The sequence below is a fragment of the Balaenoptera borealis genome, assembly GCF_965194805.1.
Source record: "Balaenoptera borealis genome assembly, chromosome: 12".
Classification (NCBI taxonomy): Eukaryota; Metazoa; Chordata; class Mammalia; order Artiodactyla; family Balaenopteridae; genus Balaenoptera; species Balaenoptera borealis.
The window spans coordinates 33,058,520-33,079,633 of NC_138869.1; the positions used below are offsets into that span (position 1 = coordinate 33,058,520).

The following is a 21,114-nucleotide window of genomic DNA, read 5'->3' on the forward strand; positions in this document are numbered from 1 at the left end:
CTGACCCCCTTTTTCTTAGTTGTTCCGTCATATCTCCATCTATCAGTAAGTACTTTTAGCTCTTCTTCCAAAACATGTCCAGAATATGGCCCCTTCTCACTCTCCCACTGTCGCCTCGCTAGTTGAAGCCCCTGGCTCAACTGTACAGCCTTTTCCCTGTTTGGGCTGCTTCTATCCTTGCCTAGCCATAACCCGTTCTCCACACAGCACCACGGCACTCTTTAAAATCTAAATCAGATCGTCTTACTCCCTGGCCTGAAAACCTCCAAAGGTTACCTGTTTCATTAAGAATAAAATTTAAATGGCTTAGCCTGGCACTGCTCGTCTGCATCAACCTTATCTTTCTGTCTTCATCCTGGATCATGATCCTCTATTTCACCAGGCTCCAGCCAGGTTGGCCATCTTTCTATTTTTCATTCGTGATTCAACTTGGTCCACATCAGGGTCTTTGTGCTTGTTCTTCCCTTTAATTAGAGGGTCTTCAGGGCCCCCAGTAAATAGCAACCCTTTTCCCTGCTGTGTTTTGCAAATTTGTCATTGAAATGTCATTGAACTTGTCATTGAAATTGTGAAAGGAATGGCAGATAGAGGCCAGGCGTGGTGGACATGGTATTAGATCTTAGGCAAGGTGGCTAGCTCTGGAATTCTCAGTCTTAATATGCATATGAATTACCTTGGGATCAAGTTCAATGCAAATCCTGATCCAGTACTTAAGGAATGGAGCTGAGAATTTGCATTCCTAACAAGCTCCCAGGTAATGCTGATGCTGTTCCTCCCAAGACCACACTTTGAATATTAAGGGGCTGACTGGTATTGACCCCCCCAAATTTTAGGCCAACTAACGTACCCTTATGAAATATTCATTCCCGGCTCCTCTTAAAACCTGGGGGAGAAAAGCAGGCCACCCTCACTAACCTGGGAGTGGAGAAAAGCAGGCCGCCCTCACTAACACCCTGGATGGCTGGTCTCTTAACTAATCGATCTCAAGTGAGACTTTTCTTCTCAAGTGGGTCAGAGGGATCCCAGCTGACCATCCAGTCTTGATCAGTTATCCCACTGCCCATCCCTTTCAGCTCCATTATCCCATTTTATTGTTTTTTCCAGCTCTCACGATGATCTGAAAATCTTATTTTACTTGTTTATTGTTTTTCTCCTGATTAGAGAAGGGAGCTTAGCTTGTCTTATTCACTGCTGTATCCCCATAATTATAAAAGGCAGTGCTCACTCTATGTAGTTACTGAATAAAATAATATGGAGTAGTTAATCTAAGACAGATTGACCATAAGTTCCATGATGGTGGAGCCATTTCTTTCCTGTTAATCGTTGTGTCTCTAACACCTAACATAGGACGTGGCACATGGAAGATGTTGAGTAAGTGAATGAGAAATCAAATTAGAAATAGGGAAAGCATGTTTTAGAGTAACAACTAGTGGATCAAGTCAACTGGCAGGTGTTACTTTACCTAGGGGTAGGATCATCTCCAACTTTCCCAGTCTTTGTTTTAATATTAAGAATTGTGCCTGAGTAGTTGGTAGTGGGCCGTTTTTGGGGGATGGAGGGGGCGTTCAGAGTCTATTATCAGGAGGCTGCTGAGGACTGTACCACTTGATTGGAGGCCATTGTCCACTGACACTTCTGAGCAGAGGCACAGACATTCCTGAGAAAGAGTGAGCCATCTATTTCCACCTCTCATTTTTCTTTCAATGATACCAGAACCGCAAAGTTCGGTTGCTGAGTTGCCTTTTCAAGTCATAGTGGATAATGGCCTTAACTTTTTTTCATCTCTGTGAGAATTGGGCTATTCACCTGTCCTCTGCCCAAACGGCTATTGCAGATTTTCTCATTTCAACATTCTTGACAGAGGTTTTTTTTTTTTCTTTTCCATTTCATCATCATCTGAGGCTAGGAAAAATGGCTCAAACATTCTTTGACTAGCTCTTACTCTGTCAGTAGAGGTTTTGAGGATTCCACTTCTATAACTTGGCTGTAACTGGATTAAACAGAGAAGAAGAGGGAAAGAAGGATCGAACTAAAAGTTGTTGAGTCCAGGTGCTTTGGAAGGATAGCTATATGGAAAGCTTGGCCTTGAATGGTGGCTTTGTTCTTTGTTTCCAAAATGGGATTGGCTTTTAAATAGGTCCTGCTTTGTGTCTTTCTGACTGGTAATTTGAGGTCTAATTCCTACATGTAAGTTAGTGCTTTAGGGAGTTCTACTGTATTGGTTTGCTTTGGTTTAAAAGAGTAGGCTCTTAACAGGATACATTAAGTAACTGTTAAATTCTAGAGATAGGGACTTTGAAAAGTGCACGGACTGAGTCCATTATTCAGCTGATGTTTACTGGCTGTCCACCATTTACTAAGCACTGTGCTGGCTGCTATGCACATGGGAATGTCAAATGGAATCTTATTTCTTTCTAGGAACAGCCTTTTCTCTCTGATCTCTGCCTTCTTCCTTCCCTTCATCCCTCTCTTAGACACACACATACACATTCACTCTTTCCATTAGGAAAAGCAGCAGCTGCCCTGCCTGGTGACAGCCTGGCATCCCCTGGGCTGTGGCCTACATGCTAGTAGGGAAAAGGTCATCACGTAAAAGTGGAAAAGGGGCTCCACCCTGCCCTCTTTGTCTTGGACTTGCCCATAGCTGTGAAGTGTGCACGATCACTCTCTGACTCAGTATGTGGCCTGCCTGATTCTTGCCAGTTACCATTTTCAACCTTGGACAGGGAGAGGAAGTCAGATCAGACCAGACCTGTGGACCTGGGGCCCTGGGGTGGGGAAGCAGGAAGACCCATTTGGTTTTTGACTTGAACTAGGTTATGCACGGTTGACTTAGAGAATTCAGAGACTACTGGGAACTGCCCAGCTATTCACAAAGCTGTTCTTGCCTCTCTATGTGGCTTCTGGGTCTGCTTGGGGAGGGGGGCTGACAGATAACCCTAATCTCACACAGCATTCCCTGCCTGCAACATCATGATCTAGTATGGGAGGTGGAAAATTGAATGCATAATGATAGTATGAGTGAGGGGTACTATATTAGGAGTGTGTCCGAGGTATGTTAAATAAGGCAGAATGGTAGGACAGGCCCTCTGCGTGTGTTTCACTAATTAAGACCTCATTCTTTTGCAACAGATTGCATCTTTGATAGCCATGATAATGGAAGGAAGTTGCCCCTCAATATAAGCTACAGTTATCTGTGCACTGTCTTGTTTGTAAACTTATAAACTGCAGTTTCCTCATTAGAGTGTACCATTTTACAGTTTAATTTGCGTCTTACTGTGATCTGAAACCTTTGGGAGTCGTCATCCTGAAACATCCATACTTAACTTCTCGGGACATAGGTGCCCTGGCCTGTCCCCAGCAGTGTAGCATGCCCAGAAAAGTAAACCACCAACACTGGAAGACTCCAACATTTTAGCAGTAGGCTTAGGCAGTTGAAGGAGAGTTTGAAAAACAAGCAGCTTTGTTGTAACAGTGTTTATAGGATGGCTTTGTAAAGAAAAGGCATAAGTGCCGGTAGGAGAGATGTGCTTTCTCTCTTGCCCTGGAGCTGGCAGGTTTAAACAGCCTCCCAGAGAGATGTGTGTTTTTCACCCTCTCAGTGAGTTAATGGAGAAAGTGAGATTGATATTAACGAGTACTTGGAGAGCAAGAGACCCCTTGTGGAGCAGTGTTTGAAGATCAGAACGTTGTAAGGTGCATTGTCCTTTAGAGCCAGAGAAAGTGCATCAGCAACTTGAGTGGAAACATCAATAAAGAAATAATAAAACCTTGTTAAGTGGAAGACTTCTGGGAAAGTGCATTTAACAAAATTGAAGACAAGAAGGGTAATCTTAGCAGCAGCAACCTGAGAAAATGTCATCGGAGAATTTAGCTGTAACCGGGAGTGCTCCACAGCACGTGTACACTTCACTCCTTCTCGGTGACAGTGACACATCTTTTGTAATCCCTTCTCTGTGCACCCTCAAAATGGGGTTAATGTTTTCTTGCTTTGTGCTGAATTTCATAGAAATAAGTGCCCCTAGAGAAATCTTAATTGTCTCTTTATTTCTTTTTTTCTCATGTTAATTCCCTCTGCAGTTGAAAATTAATACTACTGTGGATTTACAGAATTTGCTAATTAGTAAGAAGCTTGACATTTATTAATACAAAACTATGAATAAACCGACTAATTTAAAAATTATGTCACCATCAGAATGTTCCCATGGAAGCTGGAAGCCCCGAGAAAAATGTAGTCTTTAGATATTTATTAACAAGGTGATTAGTTAGAGGATTACCATAGGACATGTTATTTCAGTGCTAGAAGTTTATTATTCATGTTCCTAACTCAAAGAGTTGAGATTCTGGGAGATTACATGTGTTACCACATCTTTAGCTTGAAATGGATGGAACCATCTCAAGGCTACCATGAAAGCTTTCCCTGGATCACTAGACTAAAGCCTAAAAATGAAAAGTAGGTTTTGCATGTCATGCAGCAATTGTGGTTGATTGGTAATGACTATCTGGAAGGCTCTGCTAAGAAGCTCCTGCTGGATAACACGTTATACCTGGTCAGTGATGTCAGTCATGTATAGGAGGAGGAAGCCACAGTGTGAGTGCCAGGTGTGGGCCCTTCCTGATGTAGACCAAACCAGGCATTGAGCTTCCCAAGCAACTTTTGTTCTTTTCATTGGGTGTCAAAGCTCTTGGGAATCTGGGTTTAGCAGCTGAAATGTTCTTCCTGGATGATGTGGCAGGAAGAGTAAATAATGCCATGCTAGAACTCTAAAAAGCACACTGAGCAAAACTCTGACCTGATCCGTGAAAAAGCCTCGTGTGGCCACGTGTGTACAGGGAAGCCAGTCAGGGAGATCACAAGAGGCTGAGTGGCTCAGAGTTTGTTTCCTGGAGAGAGAAAGGAACTGGGGCAGGGCTTAGAGGGCACCCCTCTCTTGTCAGCAGTGGTTCTGCAAGTGGCTTCTGACAGTCTGCACCCTGGCACACAAAGGCAAGGACTGTAAAGATAGGAGTTTGGTTGTGCCAATCAAGCTGTGTCCCAGGAGGGCTCTTGAAATCGGGATCATCTAAACAAAATCACTTGAAACTGGGATAAAACTTTTCAAGAGAATTTTTTTTTAAGTCTATTTGTTGCTTTTTTCAAACAGCGATGGTCTTTCCTCACATTTGTCATCAAACCAAGGTTCAAATGTGTAGGTTACTAATCACTGGCATTTGAAATGTTACTTTGAAAGCAAGAGCCTTTAAGGCTACAGAACTCTAGAGAGGCTCCTTGGGGAGAACACTCATCATCATTTTCCGAGGACTGGAAATCCACTCAACAATACACATGCACTTCATTAGTGATGGCTTGTCTGCCTTTTAATTACTGTGTTGTACTGCTCAGCCCAGTTGGCAGTGAAAGGTGCCATAAATCACCCTTAGCAATGGCACAGGCTGGAAGGAGAGTCGCCCCTCCCTCTCCATGTTTCTCTCATGTCGTGGGTGAACCAAGTGAGCAGGTGTGGCAGAGCCATGGAGAGAGTCAAGGAGAGCTTGACTATGCCCTTGACCTGTTCCTTTGGCCCTCAGAGAAATGGCGTGGCCACCCTGTGGGCTCTGAGTAATCTCTTTCCACCTATGGAAAACCAGACTGACTCATGGTTTTCCATGAATGACTGTAGGCAGCAGCAATTGGGCACTTGAAAATTAATTCCTTTCCTGCCAACACGTTCTTTTCTGTGTTCTTGATCTCACCTCCTCTTCTCACCCACCTGGATGTAGACATTTGCAATGATCATTTACATTAAAGTACAAGTGATGTCACGGGAGCAGAAGATCTCTCCTAGCATTGCTGGAGGTAGAGAGGAGGCCCATGTCAGATGCCCTGGTACAAACCTTAGGTCCACATTTTACTTGCTGTGTGGGCTTGGGCAAGTGACTTCCACTCTCAGTGCTTTCCTCTTCTGTAAAATCAGGATGATGAAAGTACCTCCTTACAAGGCTGCTAGGAAGAATAAGTGAGATATTTACATGAAGCATTTAGCTTAGTGCCTGGTTTATACCAAGAGCTGCAGGACTATTAGCTCATTACTAGTATGATTAACAAATGCAAATTTTTAACAAGTTAACTGCACAAGTTTTCTAACTGTACATGGTGGGTATCCGTGCGAGGTGTTCTTGCTGGCTTCACATGTATAGAAATGCTGACCCCGAGTACTCTTTTCAGAAATGGCACCTCTGAGCTTTGTAAAGCTGTGGAAAGAACATTCTTATCCCTGTGCCATAGTCATTTCTAGACATTGTTCAGCATGGTGATCATTGTGGATGAGGGAGCAGCTACAGTGGACACAGGTAGAGTGTCACACCTGGGTGAGGCCACTGCTGCTCACCTCTGATGCTGGCCTCCATCACCTTTCCTCAAACCCCACCGTAAGCCCTCATCTTGCCCTGCCCTTCTCCGAGCAGTGCTTGGGTAGCCAGTCTGGTTTACTGAGACAAGCTTTGAGGTCTTAGCTGATAGGTGACCTTGATCAAGTCATTTCACTTTTATGGGTTTTATTTCCTAAATATCTACTGTATAGGCTGTTGGGGTTTAAATGAGCTAATGCAGGTCAAGGACTAACATAGGCCCTGGCACACAGGAGGATTCAGTCGATGCTCATTTGTTGTCATTGGTGCAAGGCTCCTGCTGCTGTTGAAGGCGAGGAAGTCCAGGAAGGAATGGATTTCAGGTCAGTCCTGTCTTCCTCCATTAACTACAAAGACCTCCTTGTCATAGTTTCAGGGGGGACCGGCTCATTCTTCAAACTGTATCTTTCTGTCTCTTATGGATCTGGGCCTGTCCTTCTTAGGTGCTCAGAAAACTGTATAGATGTCAATTAATATTTATCCAGCACCTCTCGTGTTTGAGGCAACATGCTGGACACTGTGGGAGATGTCAGGAAGGTTTGTATAGGACAGATCACCCAGATGATTGTAAGAGCCTCGTTTTTCTTTTGAGGTCAGGCGGAGATCAAGAGAAGTAAGAAAATGACCAATTAGTCTTCCCTTTTGAGAACTCTCAGCTCCAGTAAGCCCTTATACAAGTGAGGAGGAGGACAAGGAAGAATGAAACGGTACAGCGTTATTATAAGGGAGGCAATAGCCAGTATGTAAATGAGTACACCACACAGGAAGGCTGTTTTGAGTCAGTGTGAATCATAAGACCAAAGTGAATGCATAATAGCCACCCTGCAAACTCCAGCTCTCCTGAAGAAGCTTGCCTGTAGAAAGAAACATCCCACATAGCCTGAACAATGGAGCCCCGTGATGGGATTCAGGTGTGGGTCTCAGTCTGCATGCTCGTTAGTGTTCGATGATGCTCCCCAGCAGGCAGCTGGAGCCTCATTACTGTTTGTAAGAGTAAGCTAATAATTAAGAGTTCTGAGATTCCAAATGGTGACAAATAGAATGAAGCGGTAACGAGATGGATGGGAATGGAGATCCCCTGATGAGTGCGATCATGGTGAGAGGATGAGGAAATGAAAAAAGACACCATTGCCCCTCCTAGAGATACTGAGAGATACCTGTTTGTCTATGGCACAGGGAAATGGGAAGGCATTTATCAGGCACTAAAAAGCGAAGCTACCCTAGATGGAACCTTGGATAAGGCTGTGCTGCAAAATCCGTTCTGGGGGGAAGATGGGTCAAGACTTGGACTGACTTCAAATTCATGTTTTATATTTTGTGGTAGTGAAATATGCAGAAGTGGGGGTGGGGAGGAGCCCTGTTTCAAGATCCTGTGAGAATTTCTCTTGATTATCTGCTGCTGCAACAGGTCTGACGATGTTGGTTCTAGTGAGAACCTAATATCGAGGCTATAGTTTGACTTTTTGTGATTTCATTTAACCAACATCTTCTGAGGACTGGGAGAAGCCAGTTGGATGGGTGGTCTGCAGTGGCCTTGAGTTCAAGGCCTTGAACTTAGATCTTACCATTAAATGAGCTTCCCATATGCTGTTGAACAGGATTAAAGGACGATCTTCATACAGTTCTGAACTTGTACCTTTACTGGATCATACAACCTGAGGTAGACTGTTAATAGGTTTTATCCTTCAGGTAATTATCTTCTGAATAGCGCAATTAGAAATTGCAGAATATGGTAGCACATTTAAAAAAGAAGTACGTCCATCTATAAATTGCTAGTGACACGTAGCTATAATCGACACTGTAAGTAGCCTTACCATTCCATTTTTAGTGAAAACCTATGAGTGGCATCGCTTCATCACAAAAAATCAGGCATTCCACATTAGTTAAAATGTGGTGAAATCATCTTTCCCCTGTGAAGAATGGTAATCATTGTCTTGTATTCATTTGTGTTGGGAGTCTTAATTTGTTCACTGTTAATGTTTAAAATATAACACAATTTGGGTAATTTTGCTTTGGCATTCCTTTTTTTTTTTTTTTTTTTTTTAATGTGCCAGAAGCCTTAAAACTTAAAAAGTAAAGAACCCTGGATGTCTCTCAACCTCTGAGAGGCCTGTGCCCTGATGAAGGGATGCTAACATGTGGTTCCAGCTTCTGGAAGATTGCAGTTGATAGATTTACCATACCAGCTGTTGGCACCAGTTCTAAGTTGATGTCCCCACATGTCTATCCATGGAGATGAACTCTTAAAAATCTTTTATGGTTATGTAAAAACTACAGTATTAATGGGAATGCAGTAGAAAATGATTACTCCAGAAAGATACATGACATTAAGGTGATTTTTCAACCTGTAATTCTTTTCCTTAAGTATTGTTTTAATACCATAACCTGTAAGTTCCCTTCTGCCATTGCTGTTCATATGAAGATACGGTTTGGGTTATTTCTCCTGTTAAGATGAATCCCAGCTTCCATCAGACTGAGAAGTCATGCCATACTTTGTCCTTCAGTTGAGAAATCTACCTTTTTATTCAGGCTTTTTTTTTTTTTTTTAACATCTTTATTGGAGTATAATTGCTTTACGATGATGTGTTAGTTTCTGCTTTATAACAAAGTGAATCAGTTATACATATACATATGTTCCGATATCTCTTCCCTCTTGCGTCTTCCTCCCTCCCACCCTCCCTATCCCACACCTCTAGGTGGTCACAAAGCACCGAGCTGATCTCCCTGTGCTATGTGGCTGCTTCCCACTAGCTATCTGTTTTACGTTTGGTAGTGTATATATGTCCATGCCACTCTCTCACTTTGTCACAGCTTCCCCTTCCCCCTCCCCATATCCTCAAGTCCATTCTCTAGTAGGTCTGTGTCTTTATTCCCGTCTTGCCCCTAGGTTCTTCATGACCTTTTTTTCCCCCTTAGATTCCATATATATGTGTTAGCATACGGTACTTCTTTTTCTCTTTCTGACTTACTTCACTCTGTATGACAGACTCTAACTCCATCCACCTCACTACAAATAACTCCATTTCATTTCTCTTTATGGCTGAGTAATATTGTATATATGTGCCACATCTTCTTTATCCATTCATCCGATGATGGACACTTAGGTTGCTTCCATGTCCTGGCTATTGTAAATAGAGCTGCAATGAACATTTTGGTACAGGACTCTTTTTGTATTCAGGCTTCTCTCTTTGCCACCCGAGCTGGCTCTCCAGAAGCACAGGCTGTTGATTTTCTAAATGGCTCTAGCCCTCGATCCTGGTGTTAAAAGACCTTCACCATCTGTATTTGCTTTGACAGGATACATTTTTAAAATGACATAAGTAATTTTAAATTTTATACATTTTTGTACATATGGTACTGTGTTTAATACTCAAGGTCAAGTTGAAATGTAAAACACATAGAAGTCATCCATTCATTCCCTATGTCTTTCTCTACTTGATGAAAAGAACTTTAGGAGCAATTTTTTTTTTTTTTTTTTTTTACAGGTGGGCGCTTTTTGAAGGGCATATCTCCAGTGGATCAGTGGGAGAAAGGGGTTGGCAATTCACATCACACAAGGGTATTTGAAAAAATTCCCTTCAAATAGCTTCTCCAATGCCTAGTCATAGTAGAAAGTAAAAGTAAGCAGAAAAGGTAGTAGAATTGATTCCAAACCCATTTTCTCAGAGGAAAATCATTCTTAATTTTCAGATTTCCTATATGTACATGTACACACAGAAATTATTTTAAAATAGTTTAATATGTGTGCTCACTGTTCTTTGAAAATAAATGACATATTTATGTAGCATGAATATAAAGCTCTATTATATCTATATAAATATAAGGTTATATATAATTATATAAATACAAGATTATACATGTTATAATTATATAAATATAAGGTTATATATTTCATAAATACAAGGTTTTGTCTTCCTTATTTGTATTTCATTCTCTCATTGGATGAATTAGCTACAAAGCAGATGTCATTATTGAGGGGTCGGTGGTGGCAAGAATGTAATAGGCCCAGAGAGCTCTGGGGCACTTCAGGGAGTAGGTGTAAATACTTGTCTGGAAATTGGCAATGAATGGGCAGGAATAAGGGGTTCTTGGCCCTCACTGCACATTAGAATTACCATGGGAACTCTGAAAAACAACAAAACTAAAAAAGACCCTGATGCCCAGGTCTCAGCCAGACCAATTAAATTAAAATATATGGGAGTGGGCTGTTGGTGAGTACGTTGAGAAATTGGAGCCTTAATTCATTGATGGTGGTCATGTAAAATGATGGAGTCACTAAGGAAAACAGTTTAGCCATTCCTTAAAAGTTAGAGAGTTTCCATAGGACCCAGCAATGCTACTCCTAAGTATACCCTCACGAGAACTGAAAACATAGATCCACATAAAAACTTGCACCTGAATGTTCATAGGAGCACTATTCATAATAGCCAAAATGTAGACACAACCCAAATGTCCATAAACTGATTAATGGATTAAAAAAATGTAGAATATACTTAAAATGGGATATTCTTCAGTCTTTAAAAGGAATCAGCTACTGAAAAATGCTACATGGATGAACACTGAAAACATTATGCTAAGTGAAAGAAACCAGACACAGAAGGGTACATACTATATGATTCTGTTTATATGAAATGTTTAGAATAGGCAAATCCATAGAGACAAAATAGATTAATGTTTTCCAGGGGCTGCAGGGAGGGGTAAACGTGGATTAACTACCTGGAGTTTCTTTTGGGGTGATGAAAATATTCAGAAATTAGATAGTGGTGATACTTGCACAACTTTGTGAATATACTGAAAACCACTGGATTATACACTTTAAAATGGTAAACTTTATGGTATAGGAATTATATCTCAAGTTTAAAAAAATCTTAGGAAAGGATACTTGAGCATGAGGACCTTTTGTAAGCTTCTGAGATGATTTTCATGTACAATAATAAATACCTTTTTTTAAAAAATTGAAATTTGAAAACTGAACACACTGTAGCTTAAGTCTTCTTCATCATGAGCTTCTCATCGCTCACTGACTGCAGCACCAATCAGGGCCCTGCATGATCTGGTCCCTGCCTACCTTTCAAACCCATCTCCTCACTTCTTTGTCTTGCTTTTTTTTTTTTTTTTTTTGTCTTGCTTTTTATTCTCAGACTCCACCGTCCCACTGTTCCTTCCATTCCTCTAAGACCTTAAGCTCATTCTTGTCTTGGCATTTGCCGTTTCCTCCACCGGGAACCTTCTGTCCGCAGATACTCAGGTATAGTGGGCTCTTCCTCATTCAAATCCCAGATCAAATGTTAGGTTCCCTTTCCATTGACATTAAACCAGCCACTTCCACCTTCTTCAAGTCACTACCTGTTTTTGCTCCCTGATTATTTCCTTCGCAATCAGAAATGTTTTTGCTTCCTGACTGGTTTTTGGTCTCCACCACTTACCGTTCCTCCTTACCCTGCCCCTAGAATGCTCCGTGAGTGTAGGGGCTGGCACTTTCACCCATAGAATAGTACCTAGAATATTACAAGTACACAATATTTGTTGAATGAATAAATAAGTGATTAGAGTTTAAGGAGCAACCATTTCAAGGAAAGATTATTTCAGTGTAATCAATCCCTGAAAATCTTTGTTGGAGAAGGGGAAGGAACCAGTGAGAGTAAGATTAGAGATGCTACATAAGCAAATGTTGGAAAACATTAAAGTGATGGGAGGGGAGGAGAGTAGTTGATGAAGTGAGATCTTGAAGAAGTAGTTTGCATTTTGAAATACCTGTGTGTTTCCTGTTTATAAATAGTTGAGCTTCAGTATTTTTTTTTTTTTGACTTGTTAAAAATTGAAAACTTTTCTTTAGTGACACCATGGGTTGATGACTTAATACACTTTACTAAAATTTGGGTTTTTTTCTTTGTATAAAAATGTTACAGGTACACTTTTGTTTGCTTGAATTCTGAGACACTTTAAGCTGTCTTCTCTTTTTGTTCTTGTTATCTTGTGGGATATTCTTAGGCTGTCTTTTGTGGAATTTTGATGTGTGCCTGTAAGCTTAGAATGTTTTATAAATTATCTAAACCTGAGTATATGTCTACAGCTATCCATTTATGTACGTTGATTGTTTTCCAAGTCATCAATAAAATTTGTTTGAGAGCCTGGCCAGCTGAAAGCGTCAGTTAGATGACAAGTAATTTTTCCTGTTAAGGTTAGTCATGGGATCCGTTAGCCAGTAGCTTTCAAATGTATTTACTTTTTTGGTTAACATTTGATTCCCCTGTTTTTAAATGAAGTGAATTGAAATAGAAATATATTTACTCATCAGTAGAAGTGTCTGGAGTTATTTGCAGTATGGCTTCTTCTGATGACCCCCAAAAAGGATTGGTCATGCCTTCTAGGGTTGGTTTAGAGTTCTGCTATTTGCTGAGTCATGTCAGGATATAAAAATGACAGATTATTTTTAAAGTAAGTCCTATCATTCCCAACCATAATGGAATAACATGTTTATTTTTCAAGTTAAAAAAAAAAAAAAAAGTACAAGTTTTTCATTCTTCAAACCAAAAGAACAGTATTTCCTTTTCATCATGTCTGGCTCCTTGGTTGCCTAGGAGATGTCAGTTTTCATGGCAGATTGCTTTAGCTAGGATAGTTAGAAGAAGTCATTTCTCACTATATCATATTCCTAAATAATAACAAATTTTTGTTAGAGATTTGGAGAATCAGAATGCCCAGTGCTGACAAAATTATGGGGAAATGGCCCTTCTCCCTGTACTACTTCCGAATGTAAATTTGTGGAAACATTTCCTGAGAGGTATTCGGCAGTACATATCAATAGCCTTGCAGGGTCAGTATCCTTTGAACACAGTGATTCTCAAATCTAGGAATTGATACATGAGAAGTAAAGAGATGCATAAATGTTGATGTATGAAGGACCTTCCTCATAGGGTTTTCAGGAGGATTATGAAGAAATTGCTTAGAGTGAGGTAAGTAGGGAGTAACTGTTAGCTGTTACGTCTATTATTTAATCAGATATTGCTCTGTCTCTAATATAGAGAGGTTAGCAATCATCTAATGGTAGTGTAGTGTGTAGTGCCAAAATGTGTTTTTTAAAAAAAATTTGCTTAACTAAAAATTATATGCCATTTATATGAAAAGCACTATTCCAAGCAACTTGCCATTAACTTGCTTACTAGTTGACAAATCACAACTGTTTACTGAATAAAATTGGCTGTTACTTTTTGCCAGGGTAAAATACTAACAGCAATACGATGACTGGCATTTATCGTATACTTATTAAATGCTTTACATGTGTCCTTGAGAAGTATTATTGTTATCTCCATCTCACAGACTGACCCTTGAGCTGTATCCTTTATTTTGTTTTTATTATTTTTTATTGGAGTATAGTTGCTTTACAATGTTGTGTTAGTTTCTGCTGTACAGCAAAGTGAATCAGTCATACGTGTACATATATCCATCCCCTCTTTTTTGGATTTCCTTCCTATTTAGGTCACCACAGAGCACCGAGTAGAGTTCCCTGTACTTTGAGCTGTATTCTTAATCTCATCACCCTAGAGGTTCTGCTAGAGAGTTGGGCTAAGGATGGAGAATTCTATTCAAAAATCTGTTGTTTTAGAAAGCTCCCAAGAAACCTAGCTTTGGAACTAGTGCTTGGGGGAAGTACTTATCAAACTTTAATGTGCATATAACACAACTGGGAAGCTTGTAAAAATACAGATTGATGCGGTAGATTTGGGGTGGAGCCTGGGAATATGCATTTCTAACAACTCTCAGGTAAGGCAGAGGTGGTTGACAAGCAGCTTACACTTTGAGTAGCCAGCCTGCTACGTTGCTTGTGAAAATATTCAGACTTTTCACTTGTCGCAAAGAAATCATTCACTGTAGGGAAAGGTAATCATGGGATAGTGGTCTGGTGGTCTGGTGGTTAGGATTTCACATCCTCAAGAGCATGGCCTGTTTTGCTGCAGTGCTGAGTTTCTCAAACTTGAGTTGTTGGGTTTTGAAGATTCACATTCGCAAAAAGGAGTTTATATTTTGGGTTTCCATTTAGTGAAAAAATATGAAAATAACCAACAGGCATATATTTTGGATCACCAGTTGACTGTCTTATAAGAGAGTATTGCCATGTGGTTTTGGCACCAAGGAATCCCCTAAAGTGACAATTAACTTTAATTTATCATTTCTGAAGGTAGATTTCTTCAGGGGTCCCTGAAGTCCTAAATTCCCAAGTTTGAGAAATTCTTAAATAGTCTCCTGTATAAATAGTATCCTCTAAAGGAGACCTTCTAAGGGTCAGAGTGACTTTGAGTAAGCCAGTTGACTTGCTAGACTTACTCAACATCTCTAAAATGAGAGGACTAGATCTAAGTCATCTTTTTGGTCTTTATCTGCTCAAAAATTCTAGCGTTGACTTTTCTTTTATTTGTTTGTTTTTAATGAAGTACAGTTGATTTACAATGTTGTGCAATCTCTGCCTTACAGCAAAGTGACTCAGTTATACACATATATTCTTTTTTTTATATTCTTTTCCATTATGGTTTATCACAGGATATTGAATATGGTTCCCTGTGCTATGCCATATGACCTTGTTGTTTATCCATCCTATATGTAATAGTTTACATCTGCTAATCCCAAACTCCCAATCCATCTCTCCCTCAACCCCCTCCCCCTTGGCAACCACAAGTTTGTTCTCTATGTCTGTGAGTCTGTTTCTGTTTTGTGGATAGGTTCATTTGTGTCATATTTTAGATTCCACATATAAGTGGTATCATATGGTATTTGTCTTTCTCCTTCTGACTTACTTCACTTAGTATGAGAATCTCTAGTTGCATCCTAGGGTTGACTGTTCTTTTTTGAGACAATGTTAGAAGAGTATGGCACTTATCTTAGTTGGACATTCACATAACATTTGCAGGCAAATCAGGAAGAAACCTGATCTACTCGGAAGTGAGCCGTTGTTATCTATTGTTGTTACTGGGGGAAATTCCACATTCTGGGACATTTTCTTTTGTGACCGTTGAACCTTTTTCCACTGCAAGTTAGGTTGCCTATCTAGCCCTATCAAAAAGTGACCAATCAAATTCACCGAGTCACAAAATTAAGTGTGAATAGTAGAGACCTTTTCATTACTTACAGAAGGTAGAGAGGTCAAGAGAAGGTACAAATAACTTTTGTAGCTGAAAAGATGGGAAATGGAGACTCATTAAATATCTAGAAGCCACATATTTTTAGTTCAAAACAAGTTGTTATTAAGGAATACAAATTTAAAAATTAATTGGCTAAAAACATGACTTTTGTTTTCATTAATATACTCTGTCATTGTCTATATAGAGACACATGCAGGCCTCAGTCACTGTTTCTGGAATGAGCCTAGTCCCTTCTATGTCTGTCTTAGCTAAGGCCCACTAATAAGACCAAGGCCCTAAAACTTAGTCTGAGGTCCCAAACTCAGGACTTTGTTCTCTGGATGCCAGAAGCCATCATCTTCACATTTATTAAGAAACAGATCCCAGGAGATGATTTTCTCCTGAGAATTCCACAGAATATTGGTATATCCAGCCTTCTTGTTTGGTTAAAAAAAAAAAAATCAGCAGTTTTACTTTAGCTTAAAATAAAATTGCTTTCTGCAGTTTTCATGTGAGAGGAAACTATTTAATATTTATCTCAGCCTTGCAGACAGTTTCTGATCCTGGAGTTGCAGGAATCTTCCCATCACACAATATTGGCTCTTATACTTTTCTCTACCTTTGTTCCGTTTATAGTTCCTGGAGTATTTTTCTTCTCCACTGAAATTAAAACTTGAGGAAGCATGTCTGCTAGCAGCACAAGTGGGCAGAATTTTACCACAATTAAAGAAGAGGCAGAATAGGATTTGAGCAAGGAAATATTAAAATATTACCATTTTGGGCTGCCTATGTCATGTGACAGACATAGTGAGATTTGTGTCATATACTCTGTCAACCATTTTTTAAATTTTTATTTTATTGAAGTATAGGTAATTTATGTTGTGTTAGTTTCAAGTGTACAGCAAAATGATTCGGTTTTATATACATAGGGTTGGCCAAAAAGTTCATTTGGGTTTTTCATAACATCTTAGGGAAAAACCTGAATAAAGTTTTTGGCCAACCCAATATATATATATATATATATATGTATATGTATATAGATATGTGTATATATATGTATATATGTATATGTATATGTGTATGTATGTGTATATATATACACATATGCACACACACACACATACAAAAATATATGTATATATTCTTTTTCAGATTCTTTTCCATTATAGGTTATTACAAGATACTGAGTAAAGTTTCCTGTGCTATACAGTATCTGTCATCCATTAGTTTCAGGTGAGATATCTGAGGGTGAGGAGTTCAGTGAATCACTGAGGATCAGGGCGTGATAGAACCAAGACTCAAGTGTGTGTGCTTTGAATACTCATTCCACCTCTTCATGCTTCCTCTCAACAAAGGGTAGTTTGTGAGTTGTGTGGGCATACCAAAAGGGAAGGAACAGTGAAGAGGGCAGTTAACATTTCAAATAGTTGGCAGGCTGAACTCATGAGAAGAAATGCACTAGAAATAAATGAGCTCATTGGCAAGAGTAATGCCTGAGAAGGAGGGAAGTGAGAGGCAGGGTAGCCTCGAGTCGAGGAGAGATGTGTCATAATTAAGCCTAATATGTATCACTAGGAACCAGCATTGTGGATGGCTTATATTCATGCTGATATTCATCAGCAGTCAGATGGATTGAGGCTGTCTCCCAAAAGGTGTCAGGAAGAAAAAAAAATATGAGAAGACTGAAGAAAGACTTGAGAGGGAGAAGGAGTAGAAGTGTTAGATATGTCGGAGAGGGAAAAATTTCCCCCTCTACCCCTCTTGAATTCTGGTGGCCGGACTAATGACAAAATTGATAACGAGAGAGATTAACAGGAGAAAAAGAAACAAATTTTAGTTCATGTGCATGGTGGTCTAGGACCGAAGAAGTGGCCAGAGCAGGCAGCTTTTATACTTTTTAGACAAACAATAAATTTGTGAGGAACTGAAAGGACAAAGAAACAGGTTTTGGATGTTCTATCAGTGAAGAATCTAAACAGAGTTTGGGCTCCGGGTAGTAAATTAAAGAAGTAACAAGGTTTGTTTATACAGGCTTCTTGGCCTGAATTCCCTGTCTCTGGAGATGAGGGTGTCCTTCTACCTCCGGATGCCAGGAAAGCACCTTTCATAAGGGAGATTTATTTCCTGCTTTCACGGAGACAGAAAGGAGGGTCAGAGTGTCCCACTTGCATTGGCCATTTATTAAGTAGCTTTAATACAAAATAATCAGTATGCCACTGAGGCACATTTTGGGGTGGCCTTCCAGAACCCCAGCAGATAGAATCCCTGGAAGGCAGAGAAGTAAACTGAGGTCAGGGAATATTTGAAAAAAATAATGACCAAGAATATAAAGAATCCCCTGAAAACTGAAGACCTTATATGGAAAAGGTTAATAGACTCCAAAACAGTAGGAATCAGGAAAGTTTTCTGTAGTGGGTTGAATAATATCTCCGCTAAAAGGAACTTCAGAACTTAACCTTATTGGAAAATAAGATCTTTGCAGATATAATTAGTTAAGATGAAGTTATACTGGATTGGAGGGGGTCCTAAATCCAATGACTTGTGTCTTCGTAAGAAGAAGACACACAGAGAAGACAGCAATGACAACTTTAGTTTCTAGGAATATTATAGGGTAGATAATTGGAAAATTGTCCACTAAAAAAAAATTTGAAATGCTATATAAAATATACAAATATTCACTCAAAGGCATAGTTGAGCTTTGGAAAAAAGGTGCGGGGTGGGAGGCAAAAACCAAAGAGGGAGCTAAAATTCATAAGGGGAAGTAGTCCAGAGCCCATTGCTGCCTGGTGTAAGGGGATGTCTGTGGACCTTTGGAAATAAGATAAATGAAAAATATCACTGGAGTGAGCAGTGGCCAAAAAACAAAACCAGCATATCAATAACTATTTGAAATTATAACACTATATTATTTTAAAAGATCAGAAATTGGACAAGGGGAAGGTGGAGGATGAGATCTGAGAGATCCAAGGTGGTAAGTATATGCTAAGGACAGAGATATGGATCTACTTTTAGATATTGATGGGGAAATTGAGCGTTAGTATGGATTGTAATAAGATAATAACCACTACTGATACAAAATAGAATGTTTTATTTTTGTACCGTAGGAAAAAACTTGATCTACCTGGAAGGTAGGAAGGAGAAAAAAGTGGAACAAAAAGATGAAATAATATGGAGGTTAAACTAATCAAGACAGATTGTCCAATGGATAGAAAGCTAAATGCTATAATGTTTATAAAAAATATTTAAAAGGACACAGGTTGAAGATAAGGGGATGGAAAAATTTACGGTTGTAAAATACAGACAAAATGAAAAAGGAACAATAGATCAAGGGAGTAAAATAAGCAGGGACTTATGCACGTGCCATAATATAGTAAGCAGTAATTTCTGGCATTTGACATTGATTAAGCAATTGCAGTTAGAAATCTTTCTCAGTGTTTTCAGAAAGCGATGAAACAATTAAGACAAAAAGTAAGCAGAGGAAGATTTGGATAACAAGCACTGAATTTGCTCTACCACGTATGTAGAACTGCTTAGTCAACAAATGCAGTATATATTTTATTTTGGAGGGCATGTGGATTAGGCACATGCTTCAACTTTTAATGCATCAGGAAGGAAGCCTCAAATTCTAAAAAATCAACACTATAGAGGTTCTATTCTCTAACTATAGTGCTTTAAAATCACTCTTTATTAACAGAAAGATAGCAAATGTATTCCATATGTTGGAAATGAAAAGACATACTATGAAATAACCCTCAGGTTAAATAGGAAATGATAACAAGAATAGCAAAATTTTAAAGCTGAGTGATAATAAAAGCACAGTAGTTCAAAATTTGAGAGAGAGAGCTAATGGAGTACTTTGATGGCAATATATAGCTTTTGTTACTCAAGAGAGAACTAGAAAGTCTGCAACTCCACAAGCTCAATGTTTGACTCAAGTAATTAGAAAAACTGCAACATGGTAAATCTTAAGAAATAAGGAAGAAAAAAAAGGGGGACACAAATATAAACACAGAAAATAAGGAGCAAAATAGAGAAAACTAATAAAAACAAAGAACCAAAAAATGGTCCTTTGAAAAATTTCATAGGCTAGATATAATAATCTGTTAAAAATATATAAATTTTTACCAATACAGATGAACATTTAGGTGAAAAGGATATATGGCTAAAAAATTAATGCAAGAAGACACTTAACAACCATTAAATAAATTGTAAACCATTAAATAAATTGTAATGATAATCAAAACTACACATCCCTGAAATATAAAAAGAGGCCCAGACAGTTTGACAAGCAAGTTCTATTTAATTCTCAAGGAACAGAAAATCCTGTTCATAAAACTTCTTATAGAACAAAGAAAAAAGCCAAGCCATTAAGTTTAATTTTGAAAACAAAAAACAGGTAAAAAGTATTGGCCAACTTGACTTATGACATTGAAAAACACAAAGAATTCAAATCTAGCAACGTATTAAAAAATAGTACATTGTGACTAAGTTGAATTAATCATAAAAGTGAAAGGAAGTTTCAGTGTTTAAAAAATTCTTTGACTGTAATTTACCACATTAATGGCAAAGAATGAGAGATTGGGTGATCAATGATAAAGAAAAAGCATTTAATTAAGTTTTTTCTTTTCCATATGGAATCAACTCTTAGCAAGCTTGAAATAGGGAATTTTTTTAGCTTTTTAAAGGCTTTCTCCTAAAAACCTATTGCAGATGTCATTTTTAATGGAAAAAACAAAACTTGAAACTCATTCCTGTTAAGATTGGGAACAAGACAAGAATGCCTGTGTTGCTTCTACTTACCAAGGTTATTACCAGATACCTGACCAATGCAGTAAGGCAAACAAATGTAAGTAGAATAAGTGAAATGAAATATATAATTACTATTACTAAGTAAAATCATTTATATAGAAAACCAAAGAGAATCAGCTGAAACTATTAACAGCAATAAAAGAGTTTAGCTAGGTTGGCAGCTTATAAGAGCAACATAAAAAAATCAATAGCTTTTGTCTGTATTGGGAGTAACCAATTATAAACTATGATGATGATAGGATACCATTTACAATACTGACATAAACTAAAAGCTATCTAGGAATAAATCTAAGAAAGAATTCATAAAACATATAAGGGAAATTTAAAACCCTATTACAAGAGTTTTATTATAGAGCATAAATGTAGCATTTATAAATGGATTGGTTGAATATTGTGAAGATGTCATATTTTGCCCATTAAAATTTAAATTCAGTGCAATTCTAATCAATGCCTGAGCAAGAGTCTTTTTGAAGGGGTGTAGTTGAATCTAAAATTTATTTGCGAGAATAAATAAAGAAGGACCTTCTCTTTACAAAGCATGAACATTATACAGCAGGAGTTGGCAAACTACAGTCCACAAGCCAAATCCAGGCTGCTGCCTGTTCTTACAAATAAAGTTTTATTGGGACACAGCCACATCCATTCCTTTATTTATTGTCTATGGTTGCTTTCTTACTTCCATGATAAGGTTGAGTGGTTACAACAGACTGAATCTGGCCCTTTAGAGAAAAAAAATTGTCTCCCCTTGTTCTCAAGCATCTAGCACAGAAACAGAATATAATAAAGTCCAGACTCACCCCTG

At 38.8% G+C, this 21,114-nt stretch overlaps 1 protein-coding gene across 12 annotated transcripts in view; it reads left to right on the forward strand.

Moving 5' to 3' along the window:
• Window positions 1–21,114, forward strand: part of FHIT (fragile histidine triad diadenosine triphosphatase) — a 1,491,711-nt gene that overhangs the window by 660,925 nt on the left and 809,672 nt on the right. The window contains exon 1 of one of the 12 annotated variants that reach the window (XM_082344841.1): window positions 11,522–11,635. The exons of the other annotated variants lie outside the window; for them this stretch is intronic. The gene's annotated coding sequence lies outside the window, so the exon portion shown is untranslated. Of the gene's footprint in view, window positions 1–11,521; window positions 11,636–21,114 lie in introns of those variants that run through there. 12 annotated transcript variants of the gene reach the window in all.